The following is a 20,947-nucleotide window of genomic DNA, read 5'->3' on the forward strand; positions in this document are numbered from 1 at the left end:
ACATGACATACAATGCAGCAAGCCCACTCTCGGCACCAATTCCACCCCCACCCACCCTTTCCAGTCTTCAACAGCACATCTGGAGCTCATTACAGAGGAGACAGTAAGAGTGAGGGAGGGGTGGAGAGTCTGCATGCAGAATGTGTATGCGCAATAGAGCGGGAACATTTCTTAACCCTTCTTTATGAAACAGTTTTACCCTTTTCCTCTTTCCTTTTCTATTTTCTTTTTTCTACTTAACTTCACTTGTTCCCTTTTTATTTAAATGTTCATCTTTGTTTTTCTGTCCATGTCACATGCTTTATCAGTGAGTGTGTTTGGGATTGGGTTCAGCACAAGAAATAGAATTTGTGGAGCAGGAGGACTGAAAAACTGCACAGCTGTTAACAGTGTGTGGTTTGGGTGAACAACCAAAAGAATTCTTTGAGATGTGGAATTTCCATGCAAAGTCAAGTCGAGCGAGTGGTTGGATGCTTTGTGTGAAAATGCATAAATACGAGACACTTTTGGAAAGACATATTAATCTAAACCCTGATAAAATGTAAAATGGAAGATGACAAATCTCATGTTATTCATCAATAATGACCACCTAGCACTCATAGTTTCTTCTGCTCATCAAGTGGGAAATTTGAAAACTGGTCTCCTTTTTAAATTACTTTTTCTGAGAACACAAAGAATTTCAACAGTAGGTGAAAAATAAAAAAGCCACTAATTATCTATTATCCACATTTTATAGGATAATTAAAATAAATGCTTTCAAAACACCTTTTCCTTTTTTGTCCGAAAGTGTTTTCCGTCAAGATCAGGATGTTAATACACTTTATGTGCTCCCTCTTCCCTTTAATCAGTTGACAAATATTGTTTTTGACTTTTTCTGGAAGTAACATAATTATGGTATTACCAAATGGATCTCGCTTTAACCTAAAAGGGTGCTGTAAACATCCTAATCCTTGGAAAATTACCGTAGCTTGTCAATTCTCAGCACTGCAAAGGTCCAGTTAGGGCATCAATCAAACCAACAATTATGGTGCCGAACATGATGTGATCTCTGAGGAATTGTCGATATATAATGATGGTATCAAGTTTATATTCCACCGTAGCTTATGATGTATTTGAAGTATTTGGTGTTTTTGTGTTATGTTTCTGCAAGTTCTGGCTTTTGCTGACCGAGGAGAGCAGTAAGACCAAAGACATAAAGACTTACCACAGGCAGTATCATATTTTTACAAAAAGAGGGACACTTTCGACTAAAACTGCCTACTAAAATTCTCGTGAACCCCTTTGAGACTCTTGTGATTAAGGGCTATACTAATAAACTTGACTTGACTGACATGAATGAGTGAATGTATTATATAGGCAATGAGTACTGTCCACCCGCACTGAAAAAGTTGACGTAAGTAAAACCATTCCAATGGGAGTGATAGGGTAAAGGTAACTTCAGCTCAAGTATCAACAAAGAAACTACAACTGCGTTTGTCATTTTCATATAATTTGATTAATAAAAGTCAAGACAGTTGTGAAAAAAAAAATCAACTTTAGTATTTTTTTTTTAATGCCACCTTGGTTTTACATGGGTCTTCTATGCTAAAACAGCCATGGTTAGGCCCATTTTTAAAAAGTTGATTTTACTTTTTTGCCATTCATATTAAAGGCAACCCTTATTGAGAGAGGAAATGGTGGTTTCCCATTAAATTACACTTCTTTTAATGTCAAAGTGTGTGTCAAACAGCAGTATAAAAATCACTTGAGTTGCACAATTTATATGTTGCCCTTCAAGCCCTGCAGATAAAAGTGCTTAAATGATCCAGACAACTCATACAACCCATTACACTTGTCTTTATACACTTGTAACAATGGTAAATATGGAATATTTCCGACACATTCACAAATGTAAACATATTCATTCGTATCTCGAAAATAAGAATGATTATATTCCTGTCTGCTGTTGAGTGAATGTAAAATGGCTGCTTCATCCTGGCTCTTCAGCGCGCAGCTCCCTCTGGTTATGGCAATGACAAAATAAAGCTCTCTCTACTGTGGTTAAAGGTAAAGACATCTGAGCGAGAAAGGAAGACTGTTTGTAAAAGAACCAGAAAAAATGATTTCTGAGGACACTAAGATGCATTTCCATTAGCATTCATATTTTAAGTAATATGAGAAAATCCGGCGGCACAGGGGGACATCTAGTTAGAACGTCAGCCTCAAATTCTGTCCCCACCTTTGTGGAGTTTGCAAGTTCTCCTCGTGGCAGCGTGGGTTTTCTCTGGGTACTCCGGTTTCCTCTCACATCCCAAAAACATACATTTGTTGGAGACTCCAAATTGCCCTTAGGTGTGACTGTGAGTGCGAATGGTTGTTTGTCTCTATGTGCCCTGCGATTGGCTGGCAACCAGTTCAGGGTGTACCTGCCTCCTACCTGAAGATAGCTGTGATAGGCTTTAGTAGTCCCGCGACCCTTGTGAGGATAAGCTGCTCGTAAAATGGGTGGAAGGAAGGAGAATATCCTAAATATCCAAAAATGTGATTTGCACCCTGAGTAAACGGTGGAAATTATGAAATTTTATTTCCGACGCGAAAGTGTAAAAGCCGTTTTTGAATTAAAAGTTTTAAAAATATGAATATTGAAAATATTTTTGGGAAACAATTATGATCTTTTTATGGCTATCAACCGCCAATAATAGAGATGCACCAGTAAAACAAATTTATCTTCAAAATTAAATTAAGTGAACTGCAAATCATCAATGTCATTTATCAAATTATAGGAAAAAGATACTCACATATAAATTATGCAACATTTTCACTGCAGCAGTGCAACTGTGAAGTCTCATTTTTCTCTCAATTCAACTAACTCCTATCAACTTGCCAGACTGAATTATCCAATATCAGCTATCTTACTCCCCCTGCTGGATATTGCATGTCCTCTAAATTGATGAGGCCGGCTGCTACCAACCAAACAATACATATAACTAATAAATAGAAGTCATACTTGCAATAAATTGCATTCAAAAAAGTATCCACATTAGCCGTGAATAATTGAAACTGGCTCCTGGTGCAAAACCTTGGCTATAGTTTAGAAATTTTTTGAGAGGCATGGAGCAAGGAACTGAAGTGATATCTGACTTTCGGCCACACCCTGTAGGATACTTCACAGCCATATGGACCGGAGAGCTTGTGATATGTGTGACAATACCTATAAGGAGTACATACTTTGGGTAACTGCATACATCACTGGCTGCCTTGGTGATAGATATAGATAGATAGAGAGAGATTAGACTCCACTGTTTCTCAATGTGTGGTCCCAGTACTACTTATGGTATGGAGGCTCCTTCTAGTGAATGAATAACTGCCTCACTACATTTCAGTTCTATTTAACGTTTAAACTCAATACATTTGCATTTAAATTTTAAGAATTCTTTGTTTTAAAACTTTTATTTAAAAGACATTTTGATTTATCTTCGAAATGCCAAACATTTTAATGGAATTCTTATCTTTCCTAAAATTCTCAAGTTTTTGCTAAAACATTTTCACTTTATTTCTGTAAAATTGCTGACGTCGGTGGAATGGTGGTAGACTGGATAAAGCGTGTGCCTCACAGTTCTTAGGACCAGGCTCAAATCCCAGCCCTGCCTATGTGGAGGTTGTGTGTTTTCCCTATGCTGCATGGGTTTTCTCCAAGCACTCTGGTTTCCTCCTACATCCCAAAACTTGCATGTAGGTTAATGTCAGGTTTAAGCAGCCTAGGACATGGAAAGTACAATTCCCAAGGAAGGAAGACAAGAGGAACTTCTGGCTCACGAGGAGAACATGGGATGTGTTTCTTTCACAATCTCCAACCCATTCTAATCACATCTCCACGTCTCCACTGTTTTATTCCTTAGCGTGGTCCGCATCACAACAAAGCAAATGTGACAAACAAAGCAAATGTGACCAAAAAAAAGTCCCATGTGAGTCTTTGCGATGTCTTCACCATCCCTCTTGAGATCATCAGTCTTTATGTTGTCTTCTGCGTCACTGTCTGGTGTTTCCACGGCACCCAATGTAACTTGATTGCATCACATTGTTTAAGTACATCATAGCAAAGTTTCCATGGCACCCAATGGGCCTCTCGATTGCATCACATCAAACAAGCAATGAAGCATTAAAAACCAAGAAAGCAAATATGAGATAACTTTATATCCAATTAATCCAACAGTTAATTAAGACTCGAAATTGCCCGTAGGTATGAGTGCGAGTGGTTGTTTATTTCTATGTACCCTATGATTGACTGACAATCTGTTCAGAGTGCCCCCTGTGTTCTTGTCCAAAGATAGCTGGGATAAGGTCCAGTACTCCTGTGACCCTTGTGAGGATAACTAGCTCAGATAATGGATGGATTGATGGACAATCTTGAAAAATAATGTGTTAAATGTAAAGGAATTAGCCGTTCTTAGTAACTTTCTTTAAAAAAAAAGACAATTTCCCGCATTTCCTGTCTCTGTGTGTCTATAATGTTGTACAGTTTTATAGTATCCGTATGATATATAGTGCTCATGAAAAAACTTATTCACTAACCCTTATTTCTTCAATTTGTCATTCCATTCTAATGGCTGCATCGTACTTCTAAAGGTATATAACCAGAATATATTAGTAGTAACAGTAGTATTATAACTTGAACATTATCATCATATTATTAAATATGATTTGGGTTATTATCAAGAAAACTATAGAAAATGGCGAGACATCACCTGTGAAGCGCTTATAAGCTATTTAACTTGTCATTGGAGGCTAGATATATCATTATATTTGTCCAAACAAATGTAACTTTAGTTGTACCAGGCATTAAAAATCAACCAGAAAATGAAGAAACAAGGGGAGTAATTCTTACCCCCATGACTATATTATCCATCCATCTCAAACATTGCTTACCCTGTTCAGGGTTGTGGGCTGCTGGAGCCTAACCCAGCTGACTTCAGGCAAAATGCTGGCAATTTGTCACCAGACAGTCGCCGTCCATACAGAAAAAGACAACCATTTGCACTTCACATTCACACCGTCACTGAGGGGGAACTGAACCCACTATAGACAGTGACTGTGACTAGATTTATGTATTTATATTTATATTATACTTTGTTTTACTTTTCCACACTGCTGCTTTTAGCAAGGCCTCACCCTCCATGAGTAGTCATTTTTGTACGTGCGCAATGAATGCGCAATTGTCTTACTGTCAGGTGTCCGTGGAACATAGAGCACAATAAAACATGAGGAAGGAGAGAGCCAATGACTGCTCCAATCACTGCACCTGTAGTCTGCACCTCCATCACCGCACAGCTGCACTTACGATATAGTTTGCTAATCCCCCCCCCCCATCTGCACACACACACACACACACACACTCACACAAGCTTCCATCCTCACTTTAAAGTAGGGGTCTCAAACTCAAATTACCTTGGGGCCGTTGGAAGCAGAGTGTGATTGAGGCTGGGCCGCAGCCTCGGTGCACCTGTATGCACACACAATTGTATCCATCCATCCATTTTCTGAGTTGCTTATCATCATCCTGTCAAGGGTCACAGGAGTGCGGGATCCAATCCCAGCTGTCTTCGGGTATCAGGCGGGGTACACCCTGAACTGGTTACTAGCCAAACGCAGGGCGCATGAAGACAGACAGTAGTCGCACTCACAATCACACCCAGGTGCAATTTAGAGTCTCCAATTAATGTATGTTTTTGGGGATGTGGGAGGAAACCGGAGTGCCCAGAGAAACCCCATATAGGTACGGGGAGAACATGCAAACTCCACACAGGCGGGGATTGAACCTGGGACATCAGAACTGTGAGGTCAACCCTCTACAGCCGCCCCACTGTGCTGCCCATGCAATTTTAATTAGAAAAAACAACAACAAAACAATCTTCTCAAACTACGAATAAAACTCTCCGTGGCAAGACTGCTGTAACCTTTACTCATGTTGTCATGTTTCCCTGCTCGCATCAAGCCCGATAGATGTCACGCTCCTGGGACCCATATATCCCGTCGTGATTGGTAGGTTCATCAGCTCAACATAAAACACTGCAAAAATGCATTTCTTATAAAACTCGAGGGCCAAACGAACATACTTTAATATTACAGTGGGGGCCTCAAAATAGCGTCTCATGGGCGGCAAATGGCCGCCAGTAGACCAGTTGGAGGACAGGGAGTCAATTGACCCCTCCGTAGAATTTGCGTGGGCCGCGTCGCTGACCAATCAGAGGCCAGATGTGCCTAAACCACGCCCCTTGTTGTCGTCCACCATAAACTCAGACAAACAAAGGTCAAAGTCGCATGGTTCAGTAGAGCTTTTGTTTGCGTTTTATCACGTCTTAGGGATCCTTAACAATAGATATGGTTAAGAGGTGGAGTTACGGCCTTTGTAATAGTGACGACAGGTATCCCGATAGGCTAGTTGGTGGAGTTCAATTTGTACCCTTTCCAAAACCGAAGACCGAGTACGAAAAATGTCTTCGATTGATCAAACTTTGTGGAAGACCGCATGATCAACTGAGTCCATCTAAAATCAACCGGAACAGATATGTTTGCACGAAGGTAAGCCCTATTTTTGATTTTCAATACATGTCTCATATAAATGAATTAGCAGTTCTTCGCTTGCATAACATAGCTACGTGTGAATGATTAACAGAAATCAGAAGCATGGCTTCTGTCTCAGTTAAGAATTAATTGTATTTAGAATCTATAATATATCGTTGATTTGAAACACGTTTTTTTCTTCACTTTTTTAGCACTTCGTAAACCAGTCACAACCATCCAAAGAATTTCCTGACCCCTTACCTGCGGATCCCCTTTGTCGGACTCAATCAACCAGGAAGCCACCATCAAAAAGAAGATGTTTGAACTTTGCAACTGAGCGGTATGGTTTTATATGGACAATAACTGTAAATTGGACAATGGAAAAGACAACAGTGTTTTGAACTATAACTATATTTGTATTGCATAATGTGCCAGTTCTCTGGGTTAAAAGTCACAATGCAGTTCTCACAAATGCACTTTTAATGTACAAAATCAAGGAAGCACTCCCCTTATATATATATATAATTGACATGATTCAAGTAGAACTGTTCAAAACATTGTGCATCACATACTGAATTTTTACTTCTGGAAGCATAACAGTGCTGGACAACAGTTTCTTTATGTATAAAACTCAGTTATTATTTAATCATTCACAGGAAATCATCTGTAAGTAGTCAGCCTGAGGAAAGCACCCTGACTGAAGATATTGGCACCAACGACGTCACATCTACCTCAACCCTTTCTACTGTGAGTCAGACGCATTCAAGATGTAAGAATTTACACCCATTTATGATTACCTATGATGCTGTAAACCCCTCAGCATTTTATGTTATTTCCACATGTTACTTTATTAAAGTTAAAACAAAACGAAGTTTATGATGCATATAGGGAAGTACATAAACAGCCTATGTGACACAAATGTAATCAACCCTAAAAAGAAATTCATGGGTCAGTTTAATGTCTTATGATATGAGACTGCACATGTTGGAAATAAAATTGACTCAGGTCATTCAACATATTCCTCATGAAGTCAATGTTTGGGTATATTCGGTGAACAAATAGGTCTGTTCTTGTGTAGACCACAAAATCACAAAATTCAGCTCCAGATGTGAGCAGCTGTCCCTGTACTTGATAGTAATACTTGTGATTAGTTTTGAGACACAATTGTCCATCATTATCTTCCAAACAGAAATTATCTGAAGTACTGGCTTCTTGCACAGTTACATCTCTTGCAGAATAGGGGCATTTGACCTCAAGGATCCCTGTCTTCCCATTGGAGCACACTTTGCCATCTGGTGTAGATCCAAGCTTGGTCAACATGTACTGTCAACATGTAATGAAACAAATAAAATTACCAGCAGTCTGTCAATGTGTTCCTCACAGGTCTTTCTTTCAAGTTTGGGGTTGACAAATACAATTTGTGGAACTGCAACTGGCTCAATCTTGCGACCTCTTGGCTTGCTCCATTGCTCTGGAAGAGATGTGCATGCCAGTCTAGATGGCACTTCTGTGAAGCCTATCATCTGCCATTGTTGTAATGCTATTACCAGCCCAACAATATGTGAACAGGATCCAGAAACACTGAAAAAATAAGAGATTTATATTTTCGATTATATTTTAGAGCCTTTACAGGTTTGGATGAATTGAAATTGTTATATTACAATCCCATAGAGGGCCGAGGCCCAATGAAAAATTCTAAAAGCCAAAGACAAATTATCAGTTCTGTGACTGAATCTGGTGTACATTTACATTGTGAACTACCAACTTTCCGGCAAACATGGCTTAAGCACTGAGCAGTGACCTTTTGGAAAGTTTCTACTCCTTCAATGGGTAGTATTTTAGGGATAATATATAGGTAATGTAAACATTCTGCACACAAGTGTGATAGGTAACACGAAAATAGGAAACTGTCAATGACGAATTCGTCTTTGGGTTATATTAAGATCTATTACCGTACGGTTAATTGTTTTCCACAAATGTATCATATGCGAAATATAACAAATGCACTCACCCTGCTTGACATGTACAGTGAGCTTCAGATATCCTTGTAGGACTCAACTGCAGATGCAATGCATGTGGCTTCTCGGTCTTCCTCTGACTCCGGAAAGATCTCGCGCTAATATCAATGGTTTCTCCGTCGATATGCATGGAAATACCATTGAAATACCCCTCGCTGAAATACTTGAAGCCCTGATGTCTGCTCTTTAACGATATTTCAGTTTTCGGTAAGAATGCGAGTGAAAAATCAGATGTAAATCGGACAATTTCGCTCTCGACTTTTTTCCTGCGACGACATTTTGTCTAATGTTTGTCTGAGGTTAGCAACAGTGGGGTGACGTGACTTCAGGAGGCGTGGTTAAGTGCCCTGTATGGAGGGGTCAATTCCTCCCACGTTGGCTTTTTGTGAAGAGTCTGGCGGCCCATAGGCCCCAAGACGATATTTTGCGGCCCCCACCTTAATATGAAAGTTTAATGTTACTGCGGCCCTCGAGTTTTATATGAATGCACGTTTCTGGTGTGTTGAGGCTACAGCCCAACTTCAGCCAGACCAAGGTAAATTGAGTTTGAGACCCCTAGTGTAGACCATGGGAGTGCTGGGTTTATTTTTTGGTACTGTAAAAAATAGAACTGTGCTAATTTTGACGTTGAAAACTAGCGACTTGTATCAGTACTTAGTGCAACACTATTGATGATTATAGTGATACTTGGAGAGTCAATTATTTTTGGGGGGTGGTACAGTACATAACTGAGAACTACTGTACTGGATTAAACATTTTAAAAAGTTCAAGCTTGTTTTAATAGATCACAAATGTTTCATTGTACTGCTCATCGCTCAGTCTTCTGCCATTAAATTTTCTTGAATAGGGAACTCATTGGCCAGTCGGAGATTATTCTGGAAGAAATATGACTACGCACTTGGCTCAAACTGGTCAAATTTGGACACATGCTGGTCTGGCTGTGCATGAGATTATCTCAAAGTGCAAAGAAGAGTGTGTGCGTGTGTTTGTGGGGGAGAGAGAGAGAAAACAAGAGAATACAAAGAATACAATTTATGCCATTACTTTTTGATCAGTCAAGAAATGAGGCTTATGGGGAATATTTCAATTTCTTCTTTGAAGGCAGTTGAATTTTTCTGTAATCGTTTTGGTTATAGTACTGGGAGTTGCATGTGTGTTCAGCTCAGTACAAATGGGGGCAAGGTCTGAAATGAATATCATTGTCACATCTGGTGCCAATGCTAATGCCATGTCCTAAATGGACAGTTTTGCACAAACCCATGGAAAATCTGTCTTCAGTTTTCCCCAAGTGATGGCCCTGCACTCCATCCAATCTTTACTTTTTTCACATAGAGTATGCAAACTAAAGTTTGGTCTCCCTTCTTCCCAATCATGCTTCTTGGCCCTCAGCAAAAATGCTATAGTTATTTTTTATTCTCTCAGTTATCCATTTTGTGCATGAAGAAGTTGTTCATTGGACTCCCATATTGTCAACATCTGTGTCATCTGTATTTTACAATGAGGTTTAAATTAATACCTGTGAAGTGAGTGTATCTAAATAAAAATATTTTCGAGACAGTTCTTCTTTTAAATATGGTTGTCCAATACAGAAAATTAGGGTTTTCTTCTGTTAGACAATTTACAATGTATAAGAATAATAATTTACATCTGTATTAAACAAAAACTGTCATTCATGAGCACTAAATGCTCTCACATCCAAGAAAAGCAAATGATATTTTTTGCAGTAAAGTTGAATGTACAAACGAGAAATAATTAAACAAAAAATATGATAGATAGATACTTCATTGTCAATTATTCCAACAATTGTATCCCTCATTTTCTTTCGAGGTATATACAATATATAGTCCAGTATCCCTTGCCCATTCGCAGCTCACCTTTTGCAGTCCTGCACATTCTGGGATTTTGCTGCCCCCCCAATCCCTATAAAGTACCGTACTTTCACGACCATAAGGTGCACTTAAATTTCTTAAATTTTCTCATAAATAGACGGGGTCCATTGTAATTCAGCATTCCTTATAGGCACACTGAGTTCCAATATTTGTAAATGTTGTGTGACTAGTCCAATGAAGTACACTTGACCACACTGTTAGATTGTTAACATGCATGCTAGCATGTGTTCCAACGTGTATGTAAGCGACCATATGATGGCACTCACAATCGAGTTAGAAACAATTGCAATTTTACATACATAAGCAGAAAAAGATTACATTTCTCCACACACAGACAGTGTAGACAAGTCATTACTCAACATGTTAATCACACTCACCATCTAACATCGAAACTAGAATTATCACACCACGGCAAACAATAGAATACAGAGCAAATAATACAACTAATAAAACAATAACTGTCGAAATAATTGGTAAAAAAAACAAAAAAAAAACTTTAAATGCCATTACCACCTTAGTGCCACAAAGCATGCTGGGAGCACTGCAAAGCATGCTGGATGTAAATACCGTTTGAAGTGCATGTATTGTGTCAATTATTTTTTCAATTATTGTTTCATTATGTGCTAATTATGCTATTCTGTTTGGCGGGATGTGATAATTTTAGTTTCGATGTGACACCATGAGTGTGAACATGTTAAGTAATGAATTAGGTTCACTGTGAGTGTGAGGAGGAATGTAAAGCTTCTTCTGCCTGTATATGTAAGATTCCAATTGTTCCTCACTGCTTTGTTAGCACCATCACATGGTAGCTTACATACATGCTAGCACACATGCTAATGCTGTAACCAGTGTGATCAGGTGTCCTTGTCATACAACAACATTTACAGATTTTGGAGCTCAGTGTGCCCATAAGAAATGCTGTCCATTTTAGAGAAACTTTGGATAACACTTTTAAGTGTGCCTGATGGTTGCAAAAATAAGGTACAGATCATCCATAAGTGTTTTAATCCCGCACCAATTATTCACAAATTTTTAATATTTATGGATGGAGAGGGTAAGGAACATAATCCAGGTGAATAATGAGGGATAACTGTATCCATCTATTTCTGTGCCTCTTATCCTCAAGAGGGTCAAAGGAGTGCTAGAGCCTTTCCCAGCTGTAATTGTGCGTGAGGTGGGGTACATCCTGAACTGGTTCACAGCCAATCGCAGGGCACACAGACACAAACTGCCACTGACATTCACATCTATGGCCAATTTAGACTCTCCAATTAATGCACATTTTTGGGATGTGGTGAGAAACCAGAGCGCCCGGAGAAACGCCACACAGGCACTGGGAGAACATGCAAACTCTACACAGGTTGGGCAATAATTCAACCCCTGTCCTCAGAACTGTGAGGCCAATGTTCTAACCAGTTGCTCCTGTAACAGCTGTAGACCGTTGGCCTCATAATAGTTTTGAAAAAGTCAGATGGTATTCAGCCAAGACAGCTCGTTGATGGTTTCGGCTGGTGAACTGTTTTCCATTCATCCATTTTCTACCACTTCTCCAGGTCGGGTTGCAGGGGAAGTAGCTTCAGCAGGGATCCCCAGACTTCCCTTTCCCTACCCACTTCCACAGCCCAGTCAAGAGACATAGTCTCTCCAGGGTCTCCTAGGTCATCCCTAGGGTCTCTTTCCTGTGTGACATACCCGGAACATCTCACCAGAGATGCGTCCGGGAGGAATCCAGATCAGATGGCACAACCACCTCATCTGGCTACCCTCAATGCTGAGAAGCAGCGGCTCCATCAATTATTAGTCCAGGATCAAACCACGCTTTACTTTCATGCAAAGAAAAAGGGTAGTGTTCATAAATCCTGTGAACACAGCATCATCTTCAAGTCCTAGGGGTGGAAATTCTGCTCGGATTCTCTGCACAGCGCATGATGTTGGGTGAAAGCCTTCGTGGTTAACAATGCAACACAAGGTGGTTCCATCCAACTTCTGGGCAGTTTCTGTAATTTCGTTACAGCAGCGACATTATCTCTGGGAAGGCATTGGCTGGCAATTTCCACATTTACACCTTGGTAAAAAAATATATAATCACTTAAAATAATGTTATTTGGTTTGTTTTAAGCACAAAGTTGTATTTCATTCCTATATTTTGCTCGCCAAGATAAGGCTGAAATAATGCCGCTGTGGCGTAAAGCCCTTTCATTTATTCATTCATTATCTTCTGACTAAAAAGTGAAAACATGACATACTTGCATGTATGCAAAGATGCCTTAACAACAATTAAGGAATGGACGATGTTATAGATGTGATAGTTAAACGCAAAACTATACCGAAGGTTTTGATTTTTGTTTTATGCCGACTCAGTCGCTAGTAAAACAACAAACGGCTCATTGTTGTGTGCAAGTAGCATCAGATGTTTAAACGTGTTTGAGTTAGATTATTTTGTCAACAAGGTGTACGGTAGATTTCTCGAGGCACCTACCAGTCTGTGTTTTGGGTGCAAAGTTTCAGGTCAACCACATCAGCTCTCGCCAAATACCGTCCTTGTGTCGTCAACTCCGGTTCGAACAAATATGGTTGAATTACACCCGCACGGGATGTTTTTCAAACGTGAAGAATTAGAAAATTCCTCCTCTTCAGTTCCTATCTCATCCACAGAGCATTCCATAAAAACTTCATCACTGCTGTCTATCTCCTCTAGATCCCACTCGCAGCATGTATGACTGTTTGTATAGGAAGCCATTTCCTTTACTGAGGTTGTCTAGGCATGACGTCACACGGAACCAGATTCAACAGAGCCTCGATTTGAACCAGCCACTGGGGGCATTCAGATTCCAAAGAAAATATGCACTTTGGTGGTAATTTATTTCATTTCTGTTGTGTTGAGAATTTTTCCAATATTTTTTTAAATAAAAAATTAGCTATGTTTGTGTGATATATAAATAAAATATAGGTCCTCTGTACCTTTGAGCTGGGGGGCAATAAGCATACCCACACCTGGACTGGTATCAGAGCCCAAGCGGTGCATAGTCTGACTATATCCAGTTGGAACTTCTTGAGCTCATGTACCAACTCAGACTCCTTCCCTGCCAAAGAGGTGACAGTCCATGTCCCTAGAGCTAGTTTCTGTAGCCGGGGATCGGATCGCCAAGGTCCCTGCCTTTGGCCACTGCTCAGCTCCCATCACACCCAACCCCTATGACTCTCTCGGGTGTGGTGAGCCCATGGGAAAGGGGACTCATATTTCCCTTTTGGGCTGTGCCTGGCTGAGCCCCATGGGTGCAGGGCCGGCCACCTGATGCTCTCCTTCGAGCCCCACCTCTTGGCCTGATCCACCACTGTGAGCAACATCAAGCGTATGGACTATGGTCCAATCGCTGTTATCCATTGGAGTTACATGCCTCATTAAAAGATTCAGATTACAGCATTTACATTACCATCAGAAATTTTTAAGAACAATTTTATTTGTTTTTTTTAAAACTCGCAGTGAAAATGTCAACCAATTAACGCCAACTATGAACTGTAAATTTGAAATGTCACCGCCAACTTTGTTTCATTTATTTATTTTTAACCCACAATGTTATCCCCATCTGTTTTTCTTGGTGTAAAACTGAATTATTGCTTGCAGAATATCTTTCGCAATGCATGTTGAAAGCTGAATGATGCTCCCAAACAGTTTTAAGGTTAATGTTATGTTGCCTCCTAAATATAAAATGCAGAATTAGCTTTTTGTGCACTGTATTGTCTGTGCTTTCATCCTCTATCAGGCTGCGCCAAGATGGAGTTTTAACATTATACACCATCTCATCCTGTACTTTCTACTTTGGCTTCAAACCAGACCTTTTTAACTCAAAAAAGAGAAAATCTCATCCAGTTTCACCACTTTATCTGCTTCATTATTATTATTATTATTATTATTATTGTTATTTTATTTACATACTCTGACATTCATTAAAGCAACAGCTTTTCTTTTTTTTAACTTTTGGCATTATTATCGAGAGTAAACATAAACAGCATGTCTAACTTTGTCTTTGCTCTACGTTGCCCAGACTGTTTTTAACGAAAGCACCGGTGGTGGTGGGCGGTGTTTGTAATTATGAGTGTACCCCTTTAAGAGCAGGAGGTGGGTGGTGTCAAGTAAACAAGGAAGTAGAGTATGTGGCATGGTGTGCTAACGTGTTTGAAAAAAAAGTCAGGCTGTGGTTACTGTGGTGGATCGGTTTTCATGTGTGCTGAGTGTACGCTACAAGTGCGCAATTGCACAGTTTAGAAGGAACATTGAATGGTACCTCTACTTACGAAATTAATCCATTACGGAAGTCGTTTTGTAACTTGAATCTTTCATAACTAGAAATGCATTTTACATGTGTTGGAATTTTATATTTCTAAATCATCATAAACTTAAGTTAGTAATCTGACTCCAATTTGTGACCTTACCCAACTGCCACTCATCCAACAATATGCGCGCTCGTTCTGCAATAGAAAGGTATCAGGAAGCCGGCATTTTCACACACGAGTGGATTTATTCCTTCAACACACACCTGGGTCTCGGGTCCCTCTCATTACAACCCTGTACGTCTCTGTTCCCTCAGCCGACGTACTCTACATCCGAGTTTCCCAGAACAATTTTAAAGTACAATCTACTGATTCACTATTGGTTCTGTGTCTTCTTCAGGAATCCTTGGTGGTCTCTCATTGGTCTCCTTTGGTCCGCCGGATGTTGGCCCGACTCCTCCCCTGCAGACTCGCGTGCTGGCTCCTCCTGGTAGTGGTTTCCTGACAGTAGTTTTTCCACCAACTGCCTCTGAGTCCTGTCGTCTCCGCATCCTCCTTGCAGTTAGCACCGTCTGTTCTAAAACATTCCATTCTTGCACCACATACCCTGTTTCATTCCACCAGTCACACGCTCAGCACTTTACAGTCTCACACTTTCATACACAGGATGCAGCAACATCTAATGAACTACTTAAAGATCAAACTCTTATATTCCTTTACATGTAACGAGCCTAATCTGTTCCACACATGCACACGTGTCTTTTTCATTTTTCTCAATGATTTCTTGTTTTTTTTTTTTGATGTCTTCTTCTCACTGATACTGGCCATTAATTTTTTGGGCCCCATGGTAAAAAAAAGATTAATAAATCCATGAAGAATTTCCACAGTATGAGTGTGGGCCAGCGTATGACAAAGGATTCGGGGACTAAGACACGGGATGTATGTCATGGATAAAGATTGACGTCCTTCCAAGCTGATGGAGGGATGTGATGCCAGGAAGATGTTATGTGATAGCCAATGATGGAGAAACTCTATCGCCCAACACAAAGCAAGATATAGGATGTTCGTCATGAGTGAAGAGTGACGTCTCTCCAAGTCAATGTGATGCCAGAAAGATGCTTCAGCGATAGCCGGAGAGCAGCTATGTCATGTCGCTTTCAGTCCAGGATGTTTACCTTTGGTGGAATCCAGTGCCATTTTTTTCCCTTTCGTACCCTGAATTTCCTTGGTAACTAGAGAAAAAAATTTTCTGTGGAGGCTTTTTGTAACCTGAATTTTACGTTAGTAGAGACGTTCGGAAGTAGAGGTATGACTGTACAGTTTTACTAATGCAACAAATTCTGATACCCCAAAAAATCCTCGAGATCACCAATCAGTACCCACCTGTAAAATCTGTCATCACACACAGACGGGGCTTAGATGTTATCAAGCGGCAATCAGAGGTACTGAAGCGAAATTTCACTGATTACTAACAAAACTACGTTTGGGTTCTAAGGTTTTCATAAGTGGACCTCTCCCACCTGTATGATTTGGAGATAAACGTTTGTCAGTAAAATAAGCGGTAAAGCAATGTATGTACTGTACTATCCATGAGTCTCATTGACAATTTCTCTGCTTTTTGGGAGCACAGACATATTTACAAGGAAGAAGGTGTAAATAGACAAGTAGTAAAGGTATTGACTGCCAACATTTTTTACTCTGTACGTCATTCAATGGCCCAAAAATAAAATGGTAGAAATATGTACACAACTCAAAGACAAAATGATGAAGTTGTTCCCAAATGTTGGAATTATTGTAAGTATATTTATCATGGATTTTCTGCAAAACCAAAGTATTATCCTTGCTTCGGAGATTCTTTGTGCGAGCGAGATGTGTGGCCCACACTCAGCAGACCCGCCTCGACCATCAGAGAAGCAACTGCTTCCTGCTTTCCGGAGGAGGGAAAAAGGACAGTTCACCCACACACACACACACACATCGTTATCAAAGAATATGCCTTTTGCTAACTTTCTTGCTCCCCACTCCCTTTTGATCTTGTGTGCTTCCGAAGATATAAAAAAAAAGTGAAAACACGAAGGCAGATTCTGAACTGAGTTGAAGATTGTAATTGGTCAGTCTATTCCAGCAGTTATGTAATAAACATGACATTTTCTTGGTCCTTCGAGCCAGATTCCATGATACCTGAGGATCCCAACTTCAGAGTAGACCTCCATTTAGACCTTGCCATGGTCACACAAACCCATTAAGGGCCGGGTCCTCGAGCTCTCTAACTAGGATCTGAAGGTTGGCAGAAATCTGAGGGACAGGAAGACGCCTTGGTAAGAACAATTTTCACACCGGGTATGAAAGAGGGAATGTCGACATAAAATCTGTGCGGAAGTACTGTCGCAGCCGATGTGAAGATACTGTGTAGGAGAGAAGAAACCTTGTGAATAATAGTCAATGGCAAGTAACTGAGGCACAACGGAGTCAGATAAATTCCATTGAGAAATGACAGCGGAGTCGTATACGTACTTAAGTTCTGTGTTAGATAAAATAAATCTGTATGAAATAACATCTAATAAAGCTGCACTATAAACGGTGTGTGATTGTGGAAACAAGTGTTTGAGAGACAGGATTGAAAGTAACAACTTGTTCTGAAGCAAAGGCAAGATTCCTCCACCATTCTGGGTAGAAGCTAAATGAATACCAAACAAGGGTATTGAACAGTCACCCTGTCTAATATGAAATGGCAACATTCGTGCACCCTAGGTGTAGAGTGTTGGGTCCAAATTTGCAAAATGGGGAAAAGTAGTATTAATACAAAAGGAAAAAAAGGAATTTTTTTCAAAGCACAAAGAAACAAACGGAAAGGAGCTCAGAGCTCATCCCTGATGCAGTCCCACCTCCACCTTAAATTCTTCTGTCACACCTAAGGCACACCTCACCATTGTTCTGCTGCCATCATACATGTCCTGTACTATTTTAACATACTTCTCTGCAACACCAGACTTACGCATGCAGTACCACAGTTCCTCTCTTGGTCCTCTGTCATAGGCTTTCTAGAGATCCACACAGACACAATATCGCTCCTTCTGACGTTCTCTGTACTTTTCAATTTGCATCCTCAATGCAAATAATGCATCTGCGGTACTCTTTCCAGGCATGAAACCATACTGTTGCTCGCAGATACTTACTTCTGTCCTGAATCTAGCCTCCACTACTCTTTCCCATAACTTCAATGTGTGGCTTATCAACTTTATTCCTCTATAGTTCCCACAGCTCTGAAGATCCCATTTGTTCTTAAAAATGGGAACTAGAACACTTTTCCTCCATTCTTCAGGCATCTTTACGCCCGCTAGTATTCTGTTGAATAAGTTGGTCAAAAACTCCACAGCCATCTCTCCAAATTGCTTCCATACCTCTAACGGTATGTCATCAGGACCAACTACCTTTCCATTTTTCATCATTTGTAGTGCCTTTCGAACTTCCCCTTTTCTCGTCATTGTCACTTCCACGTCTTTCACATTTGCCTCTTCTACTCTTCCTTCTCTCTCATTTTTCTTCATTCATTAACTTCTCAAAGTACTCTTTCCATCTACTTTGCACACTACTGGCACCAGTCAACACATTTCCATATCTATCCGGAATCACCCTTACCTGCTTAACATCCTTCCCATCTCTATACCTCTGTCTGGCCAACCTGTAGAGATCCTGTTCTCTTTCTTTCGTGTCCAACCTGGTGTACATGTCGTCATATGCCTCTTGTTTAGCCTTTGCCACCCCTACCTTTGCCCCACATCACATTTCAATGTATTCCTTTCAACTCTCCTCAGTCCTCTCACTGTCCCACTTCTTCTTATTAGTATTAAATAGCTGCAGCTCATTCAGAATGCTGCAGCTCGCATTCTGACCAAAACATCCCGGTCAGAGCATATAACTCCAATGCTAAAGTCCTTGCACTGGCTTCCAGTCAGCTCTAGAATAGATTTTAAAGTTCTGCTACTGGTCTATAAATCACTAAATGATTTAGGTCCTGAATACATGAAAGAAATGCTTACGGAATACAAACCCAGTAGAGCTCTGATGTCGACTGACTCAGGTCAAATAGTGGAGCGCAGAGTCCAAAGCAAACATGGTGAAGCAGCATTTCGCTATTATGCTGCACAGAAATGGAATAAGTTGCTAACAGAGATGAGGTCAGACCCAAGAGTGAATGTTTTTCAATCCAGGATGAAAACTCTTCTTTTTCTCATCCTTTTTAGAATATATCCACTTTTTGATCATATTATTTGCACTGTATGCGGTTTTAACTGTCTTTTTTTTCAACTTTGTTTGTCAGTTTTATTGTATTTTATCCCATTTTAAACGTTTTATCTTTTTGTTTTCAAATGCATTTAATCGTGTAAAGCACATTGAGTTACCTCATGTATGAAATGTGCAACACAATAAATTTGCTTTGCTTTGCTTTGCTTCTTCACTAATCTCTTTCCTTGTATGACTTCCTCTATTTTGGGGTTCCACCAATAGGTCTCCTTCTCCCCTTTCCGACAAGACGACACACCAAGTACTCTACTCCCGACCACTCTGCTCACCTTGGCTGAAGTAGTCCAGTCTTCCGGGAGCCCTCGAGAGCCTGTCTCACCTCTTTCTGGAAGACCGCACAGCATTCTTCCTTCATCAGCTTCCACCAGCTGGTTCTCTGTTCCTCCTTTGTCTTCTCAATTTTCATGCTCACCACCAGAGTCATCCTACACACCACCCTCCTAATGCTGTGGACCTACACTCTCCCCTACGACTACTTTACAGTCAGTAACCTCCTTCAGATAACATCGTCTCCACAGAATATTATCCACCTGCGTGCTCCTACCTCCGCTCTTGTAGGTTAGGATATGTTCTTGCCTCTTCTGGAAAAAAAGTGTTCACCACTGCATTTCCATCCTTTTTGCAAAGTTCACCACCATCAGTCCCTCAAAGTTTCTTTCCTGGATGTCGTACCTCACCATCAATTCTTCACCGGCCCTGTTTCCTTCACCAACATGTCCATTACAATCTGCACAGATCACAAGTCTCTGTCTGGGATGCTCAGAACTACTTCATCTAGTTCCTTGTAGAATTTCTTTCAACTCTCGGTCACATCATACCTGTGGGGCATAGCCACTAATCACATGATACATAACACCCTCAATTTAAAGTTTCAGTCTCATCACTCTATCTCAGTGATTTCCAACCTTTATAGAGCCAAGGCACATATTTTACAATTGAAAAATCCCATGGCACACCAACAAAAGTAAAGGTCACCATAAATGGATAGATTAATTACTGTTTGTACTTCCTGCCATCTAAGAGAAGAGCATTTTTATTGTTCTGTTTGTCATTGTGCCTCACTGGCATAGATGAACAAAGATACATTACTTCTTGGAATAAATGTTTTTTTTTTTTTTTTTTAAATTGGATTGAAGAGCACTCACAGCACACGAATGTACCCCGGCACACTGTTTGGGAATCACTACTCTATCTGATACTCTTTTCACCTCAAAGACGTTCTTATTCAGCTTTTCCTTAAAAAATTACCCCTACTCCATTTCTTTTCTCATCTACTCCATGGTAAAATATTTTAAACCCTGCTCCTAAACTTCTAGCATTAATACCTTTCCACCTGGTCTCTTGGACGCACAATATATTAACCTTTCTCCTAATCATCATGTCAACCAACTCCTGAGCTTTTCCTGTCATAGTCCCAACACTCAAAGTCCCTACATTTAGTTGTAGGCTCTGGGCCTTCCTTTTCTTCTTCTGCCGAGTAAGCTTTTCTCCTCTTCTTTATCTTTGACCCACAGTAGCACAGTACAGTAGCCTTTGTTTGCAATTATAGAGGTCAAACATTTCCTGTAGTTGTTCACCAGGTTTGCACACACTGCAGGAGGGATTTTGGCCCACTCCTCCACACAGATCTTCTCTAGATTAGACTGGATTCTGGGCCATCGCTGAGAAACATAGAGTTTCAGCTCCTTCCAAAGATTTTCTATTGGGTTTAGGTCTGGAGACTGGCTAGGCCACGTCAGAACCTTGATATGCTTCTTACGGAGCCACTCCTTGGTTTTCCGAGCTGTGTGCTTCGGGTCATTGTCATGTTGAAAGACCCAGCCATGAACCATCTTCAATGCTCTGACTGAGGAAAAGAGGTTGTTCCCCAAAATCTCACAATCCATGGCTGCGGCCATCCTCTCCTTAATACAGTACAGTCGT

General features: G+C 40.4%; 1 long non-coding RNA gene across 1 annotated transcript in view; it reads right to left on the reverse strand.

The window, feature by feature from the left end:
• Positions 1–13,181, reverse strand: part of LOC133504120 (uncharacterized) — a 93,209-nt gene extending 80,028 nt beyond the window's left edge. Inside the window, exon 1 of the long non-coding RNA XR_009795904.1 lies at positions 12,927–13,181. This is a non-coding gene — a long non-coding RNA (uncharacterized LOC133504120). The remainder of the gene's footprint in view (positions 1–12,926) is intronic.
• Positions 13,182–20,947: the final 7,766 nt, after the last annotated feature.

Source organism: Syngnathoides biaculeatus, chromosome 7, assembly GCF_019802595.1.
Source record: "Syngnathoides biaculeatus isolate LvHL_M chromosome 7, ASM1980259v1, whole genome shotgun sequence".
NCBI classification, from domain to species: Eukaryota; Metazoa; Chordata; class Actinopteri; order Syngnathiformes; family Syngnathidae; genus Syngnathoides; species Syngnathoides biaculeatus.